Raw genomic sequence first — 15,959 nt, 5'->3', positions numbered from 1 at the left:
GTAGAAACTAGTTACAACATTGGCCATCTGCTACATATACAAATATATGCAACTTGTTGTACACTGTATATCTACTGTATATAGTTACAGTACACACACTGAAAGAAATAAGACTTGCTACTGTAACTTTAGTTTCTCTTTAAGCCCTTTAAGTGAAGTGTAACTATTAAGATAAAGGCAGTGTCATTCTTAAATTTCCACTTCGCAGTTACCCAAATATGACTGCTTTAAAAAAAAAACTAGAATTGCAATGAAACTAAAATTTAGTTCTTGTGGTTTGCCTTTTCTTCTCCTAGCAACCTACAGTAAGTAACCTTGTGCATCTGCCATGTGCTTAAACCTAACAGTAACAACAGTAACATTAATAACATGAATGCAAACAGTAATACTTGAGCACGTTGTGTGGCAGAGATATGAAATCCTAGCCTCAAGATTTACTGGGCCAGTTTCAAAGGGTTTTTCTAAACTAGTTCTCACTTGTTTATAGCAGTGGATTGGTCTGGCTGTGGGAGAGGTCTGATGCCTCATCAGTGTGTAACATGCGTTGCTGTCTTGTCTACTTGAGGGCCTCTGTAACTTCTGGCTGATACAGTCCTTCAGGATTCTCTTCATGAGGGAATGATGCCTGTCCGTGTCACCAGCCTGAAGACAGCAGTGTTTTCAGCTCAAGCTCCTCCTGGCACACACAGATTGAAAGGAAAGTTTCCATGGCCTGACCAACCACTGAACCTCAATCACATTGAGCACATGTGGGCTCACAGTACCTAAAATAAAGTGTATATTATCTGTCTGCAACGGAGTGCCGTATCATGAGTTAGCATTGCTGATGGAGTTCCCCACATAAAATCTAAGTAAGCTGTTGCCTTGCATGACACAGAGAATGACCCCTAAATTTATTAACGTCATTCACGTTCTGCTCCTTTGGCATATTACGGTGGAACAGTGTTGGAAAGGATCAAGTGTCCTTTCATTATCATTATAATTTCATTATCATCATGTAACCTATGCTATACTGATTTGAGGTTAAACATACTGTATGTTAAATTATATATGTGCAGAAATATTTTCTAAAGGTCTTATTGTCCCCCTAGAAGAAAAATGTCCTGTACTGTGGATACTGTATACCAGTTTTATTTGGTAGTTTGAAATCTTGTGCCTTTAAATCATTGCAGGGCTAATTTTCTCAATAGACAAGAAGGCAGGTACATGTGAAGTCACTGATTCCATAAACAGCACTGCAATTCATTGACAGCCACAGACCTGTCATTTAGTTTAATGTATAAGATCAAACAACAAGAGACCTGTGCACCACTGAACAAAAACATTCATCTCATATACAGAAGGAATCAGGGGTGAATTATCCCATTGATAACAGTGGTACACATCAGAGAATATGTTTTCTCCTCAATATGACAACCATTTGTGTCCATGCTGGCTTGGAGGTGTCTTCTGGTGGATACCAGCAATTTAGAACTGTTTAGTACTGTGTGTACGACACATTTTCCATGTGACCATGTACTCCATGATCTCACTTTTGGTACACAACTGTGTTGTATGCCAAATTGAATTGCTCCACAACCCAGTTCTCTGTGTGCAGCTGTTTGAATCGGCCAACTAGCTTTATAATCGATGTGTATAAATATGATACCCAACCATCTATCCATCCACCATCCCTCCATCATCAGTAACTCATATATCTCTAGACTGTCATGGTGAGCTGAAGCCTAAATTAGCTACAGCCTCAATTAGCTATTAACTACAGCCAGGATGGCATGCCAGTCAATGGTAGGACACACATGTACAGTACTGTAGCAGGCAATTTAGAGACACGTACTGTATTCAACCCATGATAGTGGGAGGAACTCCTCGCAGATAAGAGGAGAACATGCAAACTCCTGAAAGATTACGTCCCAGGCCAGACTTGAATCCAGAAGATATGAGGTAGCTGTCATGATCGTAATCCCTAATTTTAGGGGAGCTCCTGCCCTTTCATATTTAAGTTGAGTACATGTACCTGCCCCTTGTTTCGTCTCCTTATTTAAGCCTGGCACTCCCATTATCCCCCGCTCTGCATTGGAAGACGGATGCCCTGAAGCCCGCCTACCAGCGGGTCCTGGAGAGACCCAATGGCATAGGCTTCATCACGGCATCATGACCAGCTGAGTCCAGGGCTCAGAGCATCTGGCCATGTTACTGTTTTTATCCTCCTGGTTCCTGTTCCGGATCCCATTCCGGTTTTAATCTTGTCTGTCTCTAATTGGCTCTCCCGGCTCCTCTACCCTGGACTGCGCCCTGGTTTACCCTTTGGACTACCTCAGGACTTGTTCGCCTGTGCCACGCCCCCTAAGCACCAGATCACAGCCATCACACCCCCCTGTCTGTCATCCCGTCCTGCTTCTGCTGTGTTTCCCTTGAAGTCTTATTCCAGTCACTTCCGGATTATACCGTCTGCGTAGGGTCCTGAACTATGCTTCGCGGGAGCCTGGACCAGCTCCAGTGACAGCGGAAGTCTATTCTGACACACCATCTCTCTTCTCATAGTGTAAATCTCCCCATTTTTGGATTGTCAAATAACCTCTTACAATTTAAAGCTCACATGAAAGTGATTTCAGACAGAACTACTGAACTATTGGTGACTGCTCAATAGCTTTATCAGCCCAGAGGACTTCTCCTTGCTTGCAGTTAAACTTAAAGGTTGCATTTGAGGTATTGAGCTTCCGAGAGTAAAGATCAGCTTAGGCAATTTGTTTTTTTGGGTCACTAGCTGTCTATTGCTTTCAAAGTGTGGCCACTCAAATCGACCCAGGAAGGTTTTCTTCCTGACATGCTGATATGCAGAGGTCAAAATGACCACGTCCCTGTGCAGGATCATATTCATCCAAATGGATGTTCTATTATAGAATCTTTTGATATTAAAACATTCTCCTCTTTTCAGAATCTGGTCTTTCAGAATAACACGATATTTGCCCTTCAAGTCAGATGTGGCCAGATTTCCAAAAGATGTATTGTCAGAAAAGAAAAATGTATCTATTCACATTTACTTGCTAGTACAGTGTATCATCTATCCAAGTAATTCACAATTAAACTGCTTTACAGTTGTCACCAACCATCACTGAAATTCACTTCCACATTGTAGTTATCACTTAAAAGCCCTGTATTGATGTTTGCTTAATATGTTTTTTGGTAGTAATAAATAACTCATGTGGCTTGCATTCATAGGGAATGTATGAGGCATTGATAAATGGCAAGCCAACAGCTAACAAGATGTTATTTACAGAAACAAATACCTAAAACCCTTTGGTTCTAAAAGGTATTATTTATAGTGTTTCAAACTATAACTTTCAAATATATATTTTTTTGTTTTAATAAGATAAATGAATCTTAAAGTAAATTTATGAATTAGTAATTGACATTTTACAGATGAAGCCCTTTCATGACATGTTAGAATTCTCTTTAGGGGCACGATTTTAGATTTAATACCAGTAAGTTCTCACACACAAACATATAGCTTGATAGTTTTGGTTCATTACCTTGGGAGAGAAAGTTACAGCTTAGAGTGTCAGGGATGCCATTTGTTGTGTTGTGAAATAATACATATTTTTAAATTTAGGATAGTTTTTTTTTCATATTCTGTTACAACCACTCTTTACACACAGTTCACATCTATGATCAGATCATTGAGCCTCCACTGGAGGGCTTCTGGTCATGGTTAACTACAGACATGACCCAGGTTCGAGCCCACGATCACAGAACTCAATCTGTATGCAGGTCAGGTTGAGACACTCAGGCCCGGTGAAGCTAAAACGAAGGAAACGTGTCAAAACTCCTTGATGTGCTGCGTGAAATTTTCATTTTGGGTTGGCAAAAGTATAACCTGCATACAGGTGGCATACATGTATACTAAAACATTAAAAGTGTCACTTTTTAGTTTTACACTAAAATGTGATCATTTTTGTATACATTACAATATGCAATACCTAGCTACAGTACATGCCTATTTTCTATTTAACTTAATATTAATTACCTGGGTGACAGGGGATCCCTGTTTTCAATTATTTTATTGATTTAAGTTGAATCAGGATGTTTTGCATGCACCTCAAACACAAATTGAGGAAGAAATCAGGTGTTTAAATACATTTACAAGCTACTGCTTGAAGCAAATGAACCGTAACACAGGCATATTGTTGTCAAAGAGAGCAAGCTCATGATACAAGACTAAATGTGATAAATAAGTGTTTCCCAAATGATTCTACTGTGCCATTACCTAAGGTCATAGCTGAGACATGGTTGGGTTGAGACCTGGCTAAATCCTTAGCTAGCAATGAGGATTCCTCAAGGAGAGGCATACCATTGGGCAAGCATTGCCAGGCCTGTGTGGGCTTCAGTCAGCTTACACTGTACGACAGGTTTTTGTGAGCTTGCAGTAATGGCAGTGATAGTCATACAGTCTGATTAACAGTCATACTATCTTATTCAGTCTGGTAGGTTCTGTGGAGCACATCAAGTGACAAATGGCTACACTGCAGTACACGGGTTATAGGGACAAACCTAGTTAATAAATATCTGGTAGTTCCACAGAACTTCCAGGACACAGGACATGAAAATAACAGGAATAGGAAAAAAAAGATAACGTGTCCCATGGTCATACAGGTGCTGAATATACAGTACGTGCTTCATTTTGTCTCCTTCGTTACATAGGGAGTCTCTCCACTCCCCATGCTTTTATTCACCAGGATGTTATCAACATAACAAGAGCAGGAATTAAAAGAAGAAAGTAAGCAGAATCTTCAGTCTAATGGCTCCTTGGACCTACCTTTATCAGGAGTTTCTTACCTGGGTAACAGCTCTCCAACCTCCCATGGGGAATTTTACTTACAGAAAACCAGTACCTTACATTTCAGTCCCTGACCATTAAAAGCCCAAGGGGCAATACTTAATCTCTTTTCCCACACTTCTGCAGTGGCACATGGGCAGCCACTGCCCATGTCTTGACCCTATCCCATCTGCCTCCAGGAAGTCATATTCAACTTAATGAATTCCACTATTATAAAGAGGCTTTACAGACTAGGGATGACCCAAAGGTTATCAGACGAAGAAGTCTCAAGTGCCAAGTGGCTATACAGAGATAGTTGTGCAAAGATTTGTAAGGTCTTGTGGGAGTACGAGGTCTGTGCGTGCAAGCGATAAAGGCACATGATGTGGGGTTCATACAAGGGATAGGACAAAGAACGCTGAAGAGTGCCTGATTTATGAAGATAAACTGAAAGGGCTGTCAGAGAAGACATGACTCTCCATCTGAGCATGTTATGGAAGAGCTGAAATATTTTTAGATTGAACCTGGAAACCGTGACCATTCTGGATAAATGGTTTGTGATTTTCCAGAGTCAAAATTTATCAGGGGAAGCTGGACTGGGACTCTCCTTGATGTGCTTTATTTTCTACTGAAGAGAGAGTGACTGGAGATTTAAACCAGAGCTCTTTCTGGTTCAAACGTGGGGATGCTGTCAGGTGAACCAGGAGAGTGACAAGTCAAGTATTCCTTATAAATCAACTGACATGAGTTTCATTGAAGTCTTTCAGCTTGGGTTCAGGCAAACTCTGCTGAAGATGCATGCGTTGTGCTGCCACCTATTTCACATCTGCGAAATATCTACTGTTCTGACAAGACATAACACTAGGGAACCTGCTCAGTGCAGAGAAACAGAGCTCTGAGAACAGGCTCTTCTTATAAAACAAGTTTTTTTTTTTTACTATTGGGATGCTTTTCAACCGTTTTCTTAATGAATACACAAAAATGACACGGTTTACCAAATGGAGTTCAAACTGTCACTGTAACAAGTATTTGTTCAACAACTGTTCTTCAAAGCAGCCGACCTAATGCTGCCTGCATTCAGTATTATTTATCTTCCACAGAATGAAAGATGCTCTAAACATGATTCAGTAGACAGCCTACTTATCTGAGGTGGCAGGCGGAGACTGTCAGGCTTCTGAAATCCCTGAAGGTTTTTAGTTCTTGGCTTTGTATATTCAAAGCAAAAAGACTTTAATTTTGTACTCAATTTTACCTTTCGATTTTTAAGTTCAAGAATTCACAGCTCTCCCTGTTTACTCTGGTTCGGAAAGTCAGTTTCAGGTTAACCTGAGTTTTGCAAACAATTTGTGAGCAAGGGGAGCAATATCTTTCTTCGGCAATTAATTAATAAATAGACTTTGGCAGCCTTTTTTTTACCCTCGAACACAAATCTACAACCCTGGTTAGGAGGGCCTAGGTACTTTTTTATTTCATTCCATGTGAGTTCTTAATTGCTTACTGTAAATGGACAAATTCTAAGGTTCTTGTTTAAGTGCTAGTCAAGCTCTATGATTCAAGTAAAAAAGATTCCAGCTTGGGTGCAGCCTGTGACATCTAAAAAGGCAAATGGCCCACAGGTGGGAAAGTTGGAGGAGTCTGCCTACACTTCCTCATTCTCCCCTGTGTGTGGTTTTGTGCACGCTGAGTTGCGGTAAACATACATTTGGCTATGATAAATTATCTGGGTTAAAAAATAATTGGCCATTCTATTCTTTAATGGCCACATTTGTACTTCTGCGTTGCAATTCTCTATTCATTGGGCTATTTAAATTACTTTTAAAACCTAATGACTATTCATGACTGGAGAATAGAGAACATCTGATCCTGTAGCTTTTCTCCTCCTACGCCCTCTCAAAAAGATTTCTCAGAACAGAGTCCCTGTGTCACGGGTAGGAGAAACAAACGCTAATTTTCCTTCTCCAGATGCTGAGAAGGGTGAGGCCTCCAGGTCTCCTGTGGCAAAATGGTCAGCTCCGCACAGCTAGATCAGAACCCTTCACATTGGCGTGCATCCTCTCCCTTCACACCACAGATGACTTTTTTGACATTGTAGTGAGGTTAACAACGTCGGAGTGAATTTTGTGCAGTTCCGTTGCCAGGATATTCTGTTCATATTGAGGCAAATCTTGCTCAGTTCACCACTTGACAAACAGATGCCGTTCACTCACTACTTCCTCATTTCTAGGAAAATCTGTCTCGTTGGATGGTGATTCATTCATTTCTTAAGGCCACAATCATTGACTGCAAAGGTTTCATTGAGTGAATATTCAGGTTGGGGGCTTTGTGACAATAGGTAATAGTGGGTATGGGTAATATTCAAATCTGACTTTTATCTAAGATAAACTAAGTCATTCATTTGCACATTCTTGGAAAGAAGTCTTCGTTAAATGAAGCAAAACACAATTTAATTTAGCTCGTTTTGATTTAGATGATGAATTTAAAAGGATATGCTCTTTTTAGTGTCAATACCTAACCTAGCCAAGTGCCTTATACTGTAAATAAAAACAAAAAAATAATATAACTTAGGCCGACTAGGATGTTCCTTAATATTTCTTGATTTATATGCTTCATAGTTTTGTAACTTTTACTTAAACGTACATTTAATATGTGTTTAATAATCTATATAGTAAATGTCTATGACAAGGTGAAAACAATTATCACCTTTTTCAGCCTATCAATCAAACATCATTTTGTATGTCTGTAGAATTATATTAACTTCCTAAAAGTTTGTGTCTGAAACAAATATAGTAGTTTATTACAGTAGGTAATATTGTACAAAGTCCAAGAAAACAATAAATAAAAATTAGTAAGGGAATGTAACCTTATATGTGGTATCCGAAACGAAACTTAATTTACATAGTACGGTTTAATTTCACTGACATTCCCTAAAAGGGAGCTTTATCAGTTTCAGATCTTAACAAGTCAGAAAATGTGCAAGTAAAAATCAGAATAAATCAAAACACCAAATATTGATTATTAACTCTAATGTGCCTGGGTGTAGGAGACCTGGTCACAATTTTTTTCTTTGGGAAAATACAGCAAATCGGGGATACACAGTAAGATCTCAAAGTGCTAGTGAACTGTAAGATGTGAGTCAATTTAAATGAAAGAAATAGCAAGAAAGATAATAAAATGAGCCATAGCTATTCCTATGTTTTGACTAGATGCAATACTCTCATTTATTTCATCCCACCATCCATTTTCTAATCACTTCCTACAATTCAGGATCAATGGGGAGCCATTGCTTGCCTATCCTGGCAAGCAATGGGTGTAAGGGAAGGTACTGTACACCCTGGACAGGATGGCAGTTTATCACACACACAAACACGCACACACTCACACCAGGGCCAATTTTCCCAGAATCCAATTAACCTGCTAGCATGATTTTGGACTGGTGGAAGAAACCGGAGCACCTGGAGGAACACATTTGGATCTCCACGCAGATATTGTAGTACCCCAGAAACTGCAACAGTGCCAACCACTGTGCCATCATGGTGTCCCTCATTTACTTCAGTGTTGTGCAAAAGAGAAAAAAAAGGTTCAGTGCTGCCTGAGAATAAAAATACATTTAGGTCATCGTAAAAATTGGTCCTATTGCCTAATTATAGCCAGAATACGTAAGGCATGTCATTAATAAATTATTCAAAATATTAGGTGGTTTGTTATCGCGTCAGGATACTTTACTTCAGCTGGAATAAGGCAGTTTTCTAAAAAGTGAGATGTAAACTTTGAGGTGAGTAATACAGCCAAACCTTCTATTCCAGACACAACTTAATGCCTTTACTACAGATGTTATTATTATATGTAAATTAAACACATTAACATTGCCAAATAAAAAAAAAAGACATAAATACTGGATTTAAAAAAATTGACACAAAAGATCAGGTTTGTTCCTTTAATTCTCATAGTTTAACAGTTCCAATTAAATGCTGTCTTCTGATTAGAAAAGAGGAACAGCAATAAAGTGTTTTTTAATTAATATACTGTAGACACTTTTGGTATTGAACTGTCATACATTCCTTCATTAAGGAATTATACATTTGATGTCTAATTCTTTGCTCCTGCCTTTCACAGTTTGTCAGGGCTTAGATAAGACATCCAGGCTAAAGCTGCAACTTGAGTTGCACAGTACTAAGCTTTGCATATCTTCACTGAGAAATTCAGCCTAAGCCTGCAGAGGTAAAAAGCGCCCCCTAGCCTAATTCAGAAGAGTTGTTTAAACCCTTTTCTTAAACTACAGAAAATCTCCCGCATATCTTGTGCAGAAATTACATTTTTCTTTTTCCACTTCCCTTCAAAACAGACTATAACAGTTCAACTGTACAAAAAGTTTTGTGTCACTGCTACTCATTAGGTTTTGTGTGTGATGCCTTTAAAATGCAGAGGAATGTAACTGGGACAAATCCTGACATGCACAGTAACAGTGTCCCTATGCATCCATCCCTTTTGATCCAGCTCTATTTAAAATGAAGAACTTGCTTAGTGTGTTCTTTCAAAACTGGGCGATGCCTACAGAAACTTTAAATAGAATCGAAGGGCAGGTGTAAAATAGCCAGGATCAGAGCAATGTGACCACTAGATACCGTAGAGAATCCTAGAAGCCTTCTAAAGAAGACCAATAGCACATACAGAGAACCAAGCTTACACACTCAGCAATTTCAGCTTTCACTAAGGAAAGATGAATTACAAAGTTTGTGTCAATGTTTCTAAGGGTGGAAGAAGTTCAAATGACCCCAGCTGAGACAAGCTCATCTAATGACAAAAGATGGGCCTGAGAATCATACACGTTAAGAGATTTCTCACACAGGGGAAGTGGATTGAAATAACACGCAGAAGGAATTTAGCTGATTGCTTTGTTTCTCACATTATAAACGGGACCCTTTGCAGATTGGTTATTCAATATGGTTTTACATTAGGTTGTTAAAACAAATGGCCACACACAGGGAATCTATTTAATGTGCCAGGGATGTTAAATAAACATACATAGTAGGTAAAAATAATTTCTTCCATTTGTATAGTGCTTTTCATCCCAAATGACCCAAAATCCCTTCACACATAGCAGGGAACCTGCTTCATCTACAGTATGTAAGGTAGCCATTACGCACCAGCAGCAGGTAGAGAGGTGAGATATTACTTCACTTATTGAATTAATGGAACAATTTGAATAAGCCAGAGGACACACGCCCAGAGATAAGTTTAGACTGATCACCAGTGGAACACACCTACTCATAAACTCTGCCATTGAGCGCCACCTACTGGTCCACCCACCATCACTGCTTACACCAGCAGTCTGGTGTTTTCTTTTCCCTACAGACTTCACTGACACAGTGTGGAAGCAAGGAACTGTCTCCTGTAGGGCAATTTTAGTGAAGTCTTGCCATAGCTTAAATAAGATACTTATGAAAGCAATGATCAATTACTCCTCCTGGCAGTGTTTTCTGAAAAAAAAGTTAACTGTGTAACCTATTGTTTTTCTAGTGCACACATTGATACTGAATTTTTTAGCAAAGTCTGGGAAGTAAACATTTTCAGTGAGAGGTTTCAAGCACAGATCTGTTTTTAAACCAGAAAAGACCTATTTACTCACAGATGAAGTGCATAACCATTATGCTGAAGTGACAGACGGCACTACACATAGTCTGTGACTTACAACCTGGGGCCAGTTTCACAAAGCACTTCTAGGTGGTAGCCTACTAATTCCTGTCAAACACAGTGAAGAATATAAAATGAGAGAAAACATTGCATTATTCAACCATACAAATAGCTGAGATTATTTCTACAAAATTGTACACTTCTGTTTTAAAATATTCAGTGAAATAATCGCTTAATGAATGAAATAGGAGGAAGTCAGCTAAGATGTACTTGTAAGCTAGAAATGCAAGTACTGTAAGTTATAAATGTGCCTTGTAAAAGTGAACCCTGGACTTCCAAATGGATGCACTATCAGTAAAGTCAACGATTGCTCAGTCTTGCCATTCTTAGGATAAAATGGTTGCTGTAAATGAAATTAAATCAATTTAAAATTTCAAGATTGAAAACAAATACAAAATTTCAAAATGCCCCCCAAATTAATGCTTTTTGGTTGCCTTGCAGTAAGGGGAAAATCTGAAGAAAATGAAATACCGTTGTCAGAAGTCTGCAGTTGGCACCTAATCTTGAACATAAAGTAATGCCATATTGATTTAGGTTTATTCTTCTAAGATCTATTGTGATTTACCTGTCTTCATGGGATAAATGCAAAACATTTTTTTAGTTAATAACTAATTATTATTTGTCTTTGGTGTTTTTTATCCAACAATTGGTTTACTACTTTCTTATTGCGCGGCATGAGTGTCAAGTGTTGTTGAGTCAGTACAGTACATCACAGAGCCATAAAGAACAGGGACAATTTAGAACAGTCAGTCAGACTTGTGATTGAGCATGTTTTTGAGAGGTGGAGAAAACCAAGGTACCTAGAAAACATATCAATGAAAACAGTGACAACATATAGAAATTAATACAATAATTGCTTACGCTTATATTGCACTTTCCTGGAAATTCCACTCAAAAGCGCTTTCCAGGTAATGGGGACTCCCCTCCACCACCACCAATGTGTAGCCCCACCTGGATGATGCGACGGCAGCCATAGTGTGCCAGAACACTCACCACGCATAAGCTATCAGTGAGGAGGAGAACAGAGTAATGAAGCAATTCATAGATGGGGATTATTAGGAGGCCATGATTGGTAAGGGCCAATGGAAAAATTGGCCAGGACGCCAGGGTTGCACCTCTACTCTTTTCGAGAAACACCCTAGGATTTTTAATGATCACAGAGAGTCAGGACCTCAGTTTTACAGTACGTGTCATCCGACGGACAGCACCTTATTACAATACAGTGTCCCCGTCACCATAGTAGGGCATTAGGACCAACATAGACTGCAGGGTGAATGCCCCTTGCTGGTCCCACTAAGACCTCTTCCAGCAGCATCCTTAAATTTCTCCAGGAGGTCTCTCACCCAGGTATTGACTAGGCTCACACCTGCTTAGCTTCAGTACTGTAGGTTGCCAGTTTTGAGTTGCAGGATAATATGGCTGCTGGCATATAAGCTCCCCATGGGTGGATGCCTACAGCTGGAATCAAACCCAGGACCCACCACACCATTGTGCCACTCACAGATCATTTGTAAGTAAATACAAGTGTTTTTTACATTGTATTATAGCCCTTTAGTCCAGTTCTTGTAAATAACCCTTTAATTCTTGTCCTACTGCATAACCATTTACTGTATGTAACCATTTAATGTAAATGTAACCATTTTATGTTTTATTTCTTGTTTGTAAAGTTTTGAGCAAGTGACAAACTGGCTGCAATTCACACAGTGGTATTCTATTTTGACTATAAAGACCAAGGAGTTTCCCAAAACAATCAGGTGGTAAAGAGACACAGATCAAGGGAAAAATAATTATTCCCTAGAGTAAAGTGAAGTCAATGATAGAGAAGAGGAATGTGCATTATACTACCTAGAAACTACCACTGAAAAACACTCATTTTAAGTCTTGTATGAAATATTCTGAAGACATGTAGCAGATGGTTTTATGGTCAGACTAGACAAAAATTGAACTTTGTGGTGTAAATGCAAAGCTTTCTGTCTGGTGCAAGCCAAACAGAGCACACCATCCAGTCAGCACTATCTCAACTGTCAAGCATGTTGCCTCATCAGCAGGGACTGGGAATCGTATCAGGACTGAGGTAAAAAACGTCCAGGCGAATCCTTGATGAAAATTTGCTTGAGCTGCCCAAAAATCTAAACCTGGGACAAAAATTCACACTTCAGCCGAACAAAGTCCTGAGCCAGGACTACACCTAAGGAGTTTGATAAGAACAAAGTGAATTTCCTTGAGTGGTCCAGTCAAAATCCTAGTATCAGGCATGAGTGATAGTTCATCAGGCAACTATCTTCACCAAACTTTAACTGAAGCAACTATACCAGGAAGAATGGACAAAATTACACCATGCCACTACAACTATTTGAGGTCTATCCAAAATACAGACATCAGTAATTACTCCCAAAGCCAAGCAAGGAATACTTGAAAAATCTGTGAATTCTTCTTTGGAATTCTTCTAGGCATTTTCCTGACATTCAACTTCCTTCATACTGTATGTTAGTGTTCAGTATGATCATTACAGTTTTCAAAAAACAAATTAGTTTGACAAAAACTGTACACATTACCTGTGATTCCTCAAAATGTAATGTTATTGGCAGGGGGTGAAAACTTTTCTAAGGCATTATAAATACCTAAATCTTGTTCATACAGTAAGTATACTTTCCAAGTTTGGTGTTTCCCATGTTGTATCTACAGCTTATATTTGCTACTGGTGTTTAATACTCTGCACGTGTTCATCTTAAGTATCCATGTGTTTACCCAGATTTAATCGGAGTCTTTCTGAATTTCCATTGCTGCTTCTACAGTGTTAGCTAATTCTCTTTGGTATCTTCTGCAAACTAGTTTACTTCTGTAACTATACCAAAATTTAGATTAGTCATTGATATAAATTAGGAAGAGCAGTAGCCTAATGTAAAACCCTGTTGGACTCCACTAATTATATCACTTCATAACTGTACTTTTTGTTTTCATTACCCAGTTCTCAATCAAAACACTTGAATTTTTGTGAATGCCTACTACATACAACTTCAGAAGTAATCGTAATTTTCAGTTCTGTCTGTGCGTGGTTATTTTATTGAATCAATCAATTGTTTAATTAAAATAAATTAACATGTATTTCATATTTCTCCTACCTGAATATTTATGATTCCCTGTATGACTACAGGACAATGACTTTGCAGAAAAAGAGTTGGATACTTGTGTAACCTAATGAAAAGTACATGTGGCTTTACATCATTCATAGAAAGGAATTGATACATTTGATTTTTTTAACCATTTCAGTTTGGTCCATTTTAATTTGAAAGTAACCTGTTAAAAAGATGAGCATTTAAAAGTAAGGTGTCTTGTATTGAGGTAATTCAGGTTACATTTTGCACATTATATTATCTGTGATGTACTGTACCTGTGTCCCAACCAGGGAGTGTTCTTTCTTGTACCTGTTGCTTGCCAGGATAGACCCCTGCTCTGTTGCAACCTTATACTAGATAAAGTGATTAGAAAATGGATGTATGTATGTTATACCACTGTACAGTTTTATATAAGTTTTAGAGGACATGCGTTGATGAAAACACCATTCCATGCACTGAAACCACTCAGCCTCATCACATCAGCTCAAGATTGGATGAGCTGATTTTTGTTTTTCAGTGAATGAAATTACTGTGATTCAGTCTAACTCTTAACATTCATCCAATACAACAATCATGTAACACAGAGTACAGATATTTCAATTGTTCTCAAATAAAATCTAAAATAAAAGAGGGTAGACTTCTAATGAGGTTTCATGGAAAAGAAGAACAAATTGAGACAGGAAGGGTTAATTGAGATGAGAATGTCTGAAAAGCAACCTGTTAAAGTTAAAGCAATTATTTTACAGAAAAGCTTTCCAAAATAGGTAAAGACTACACTCTAGTAACATGAAACAAAACCAAACCTACAGAGGAATTCACTCACTGCTACAAGAGACTTTCATATGTGGATTAATCTTTCATATAAACAACACAGTACACAAAAACACAATGGAGAAATGCCTACTATTTGACAAAGACTTAAAAAAGACTGTCAAAAGAAGGTGAAAAAGACTCAAAAGACACAGTATTTGAAATGATACGGACAGAATAACATAAATAACAATGAAAGCTATAAAAAATGTGGATTCATAAATAAGGAAATGATCAGAAAACATGAAAGTAACAAGTCAACATAAATCAAAGACTTCAAAGAAAATACCAAAGAGCTATAGCAGGGCTGAGATTCTACTCCAATTAAAACAGATGGGCTTTAAGATGGATTTTTTAAACTCTTTAGAACAATCATAACAGTTTAAAGACGTATTTATGACTAATGCAATTTACAGTGCTCTTCCCTTCATACTGTATGTACAGTATACAGTATGTTGCATTACTTTGCTCTTTTCTCTGAAGAATACAGAAGTAATCAATATTAGCATTGTAAAATTCTAAACCTGATGTGCAGTTTACTTTCTGTAATAAAATCTAAAAACAAATGAATCTCCACAATTAAAATGTTTATTGTGTCAAACAAAAAAACACTCTTATGCGGCTGTGCATATAGGTTTTTATAAAAAATATGTAGTATGTACAATAATATGTAAACAAATACAACATATTTTTAGTCGCCATTGAAATATGATAAAGGAATTACAGCACTGTATTGTGTTTTGTTTCACTGCTGTTTATTCAAATATGTCCTAGATAAGTGACTGTTTGGTTTTTGGTTTTGGCAAAAACATAGCTGTGGGACGCTTTGCATTCAAGTCTTGAGAGTAACACTGCTTTTGTAACCTTCAACAAGGTACTACACTCAAACTGCTGTAGTAAAACATATACTGTCCATGTATATTTATGTACATACTGTATACTGTATACATGTACTCTCCAGGTTGTCATTGTAAATGAAAATGTGTTCTCACTTGACTCATCTAGTTACATAATTAAAAAATAAAACAAATGAATAATTAACAGGCATTTTAAGTGGCCACTGAATTTGGAAACCATTATGACCATTATATTAAAAGTAATCTACATAGACCAACAAGACATCAAACTGATGCTCATCTTTCCATCAGCTTCTCTGGTACAGTACATTTTAGATATGCCTCGATATCTCAAGTCAGAATTTCCCCTTCTGAATCTGACTCAAGTTAGCATTGGACTGTGAGGAGAGAACAGAAAGAAGAGATGGCAGAATAACAAAGTAAAGAAAAAATGTTTTTTTTCCAACAACGCAAATAAATCAAGTAGATAGAAAACAGAATCGAAAGCTGATGTACACACTCTACCACTGAAGATCAAGAACTTGTAATTTATATTTGATCAGCAAGCATTGCTGTGTCACAATACTGGGGCCCTGGATTCAATTTCTAATACTGTATACTGGTAGGTTAATTGGCTTCTGGGTATGGGTGTGTATGCAGTATATCTGTGTTTCTGGCTGTCTGCCCTGTGAT

Source organism: Lepisosteus platostomus, chromosome 1 (assembly GCF_059453375.1).
Source record: "Lepisosteus platostomus isolate fLepPlt1 chromosome 1, fLepPlt1.hap1, whole genome shotgun sequence".
Classification (NCBI taxonomy): domain Eukaryota; kingdom Metazoa; phylum Chordata; class Actinopteri; order Semionotiformes; family Lepisosteidae; genus Lepisosteus; species Lepisosteus platostomus.
Note: the sequence above shows the minus strand (reverse complement) of the source record.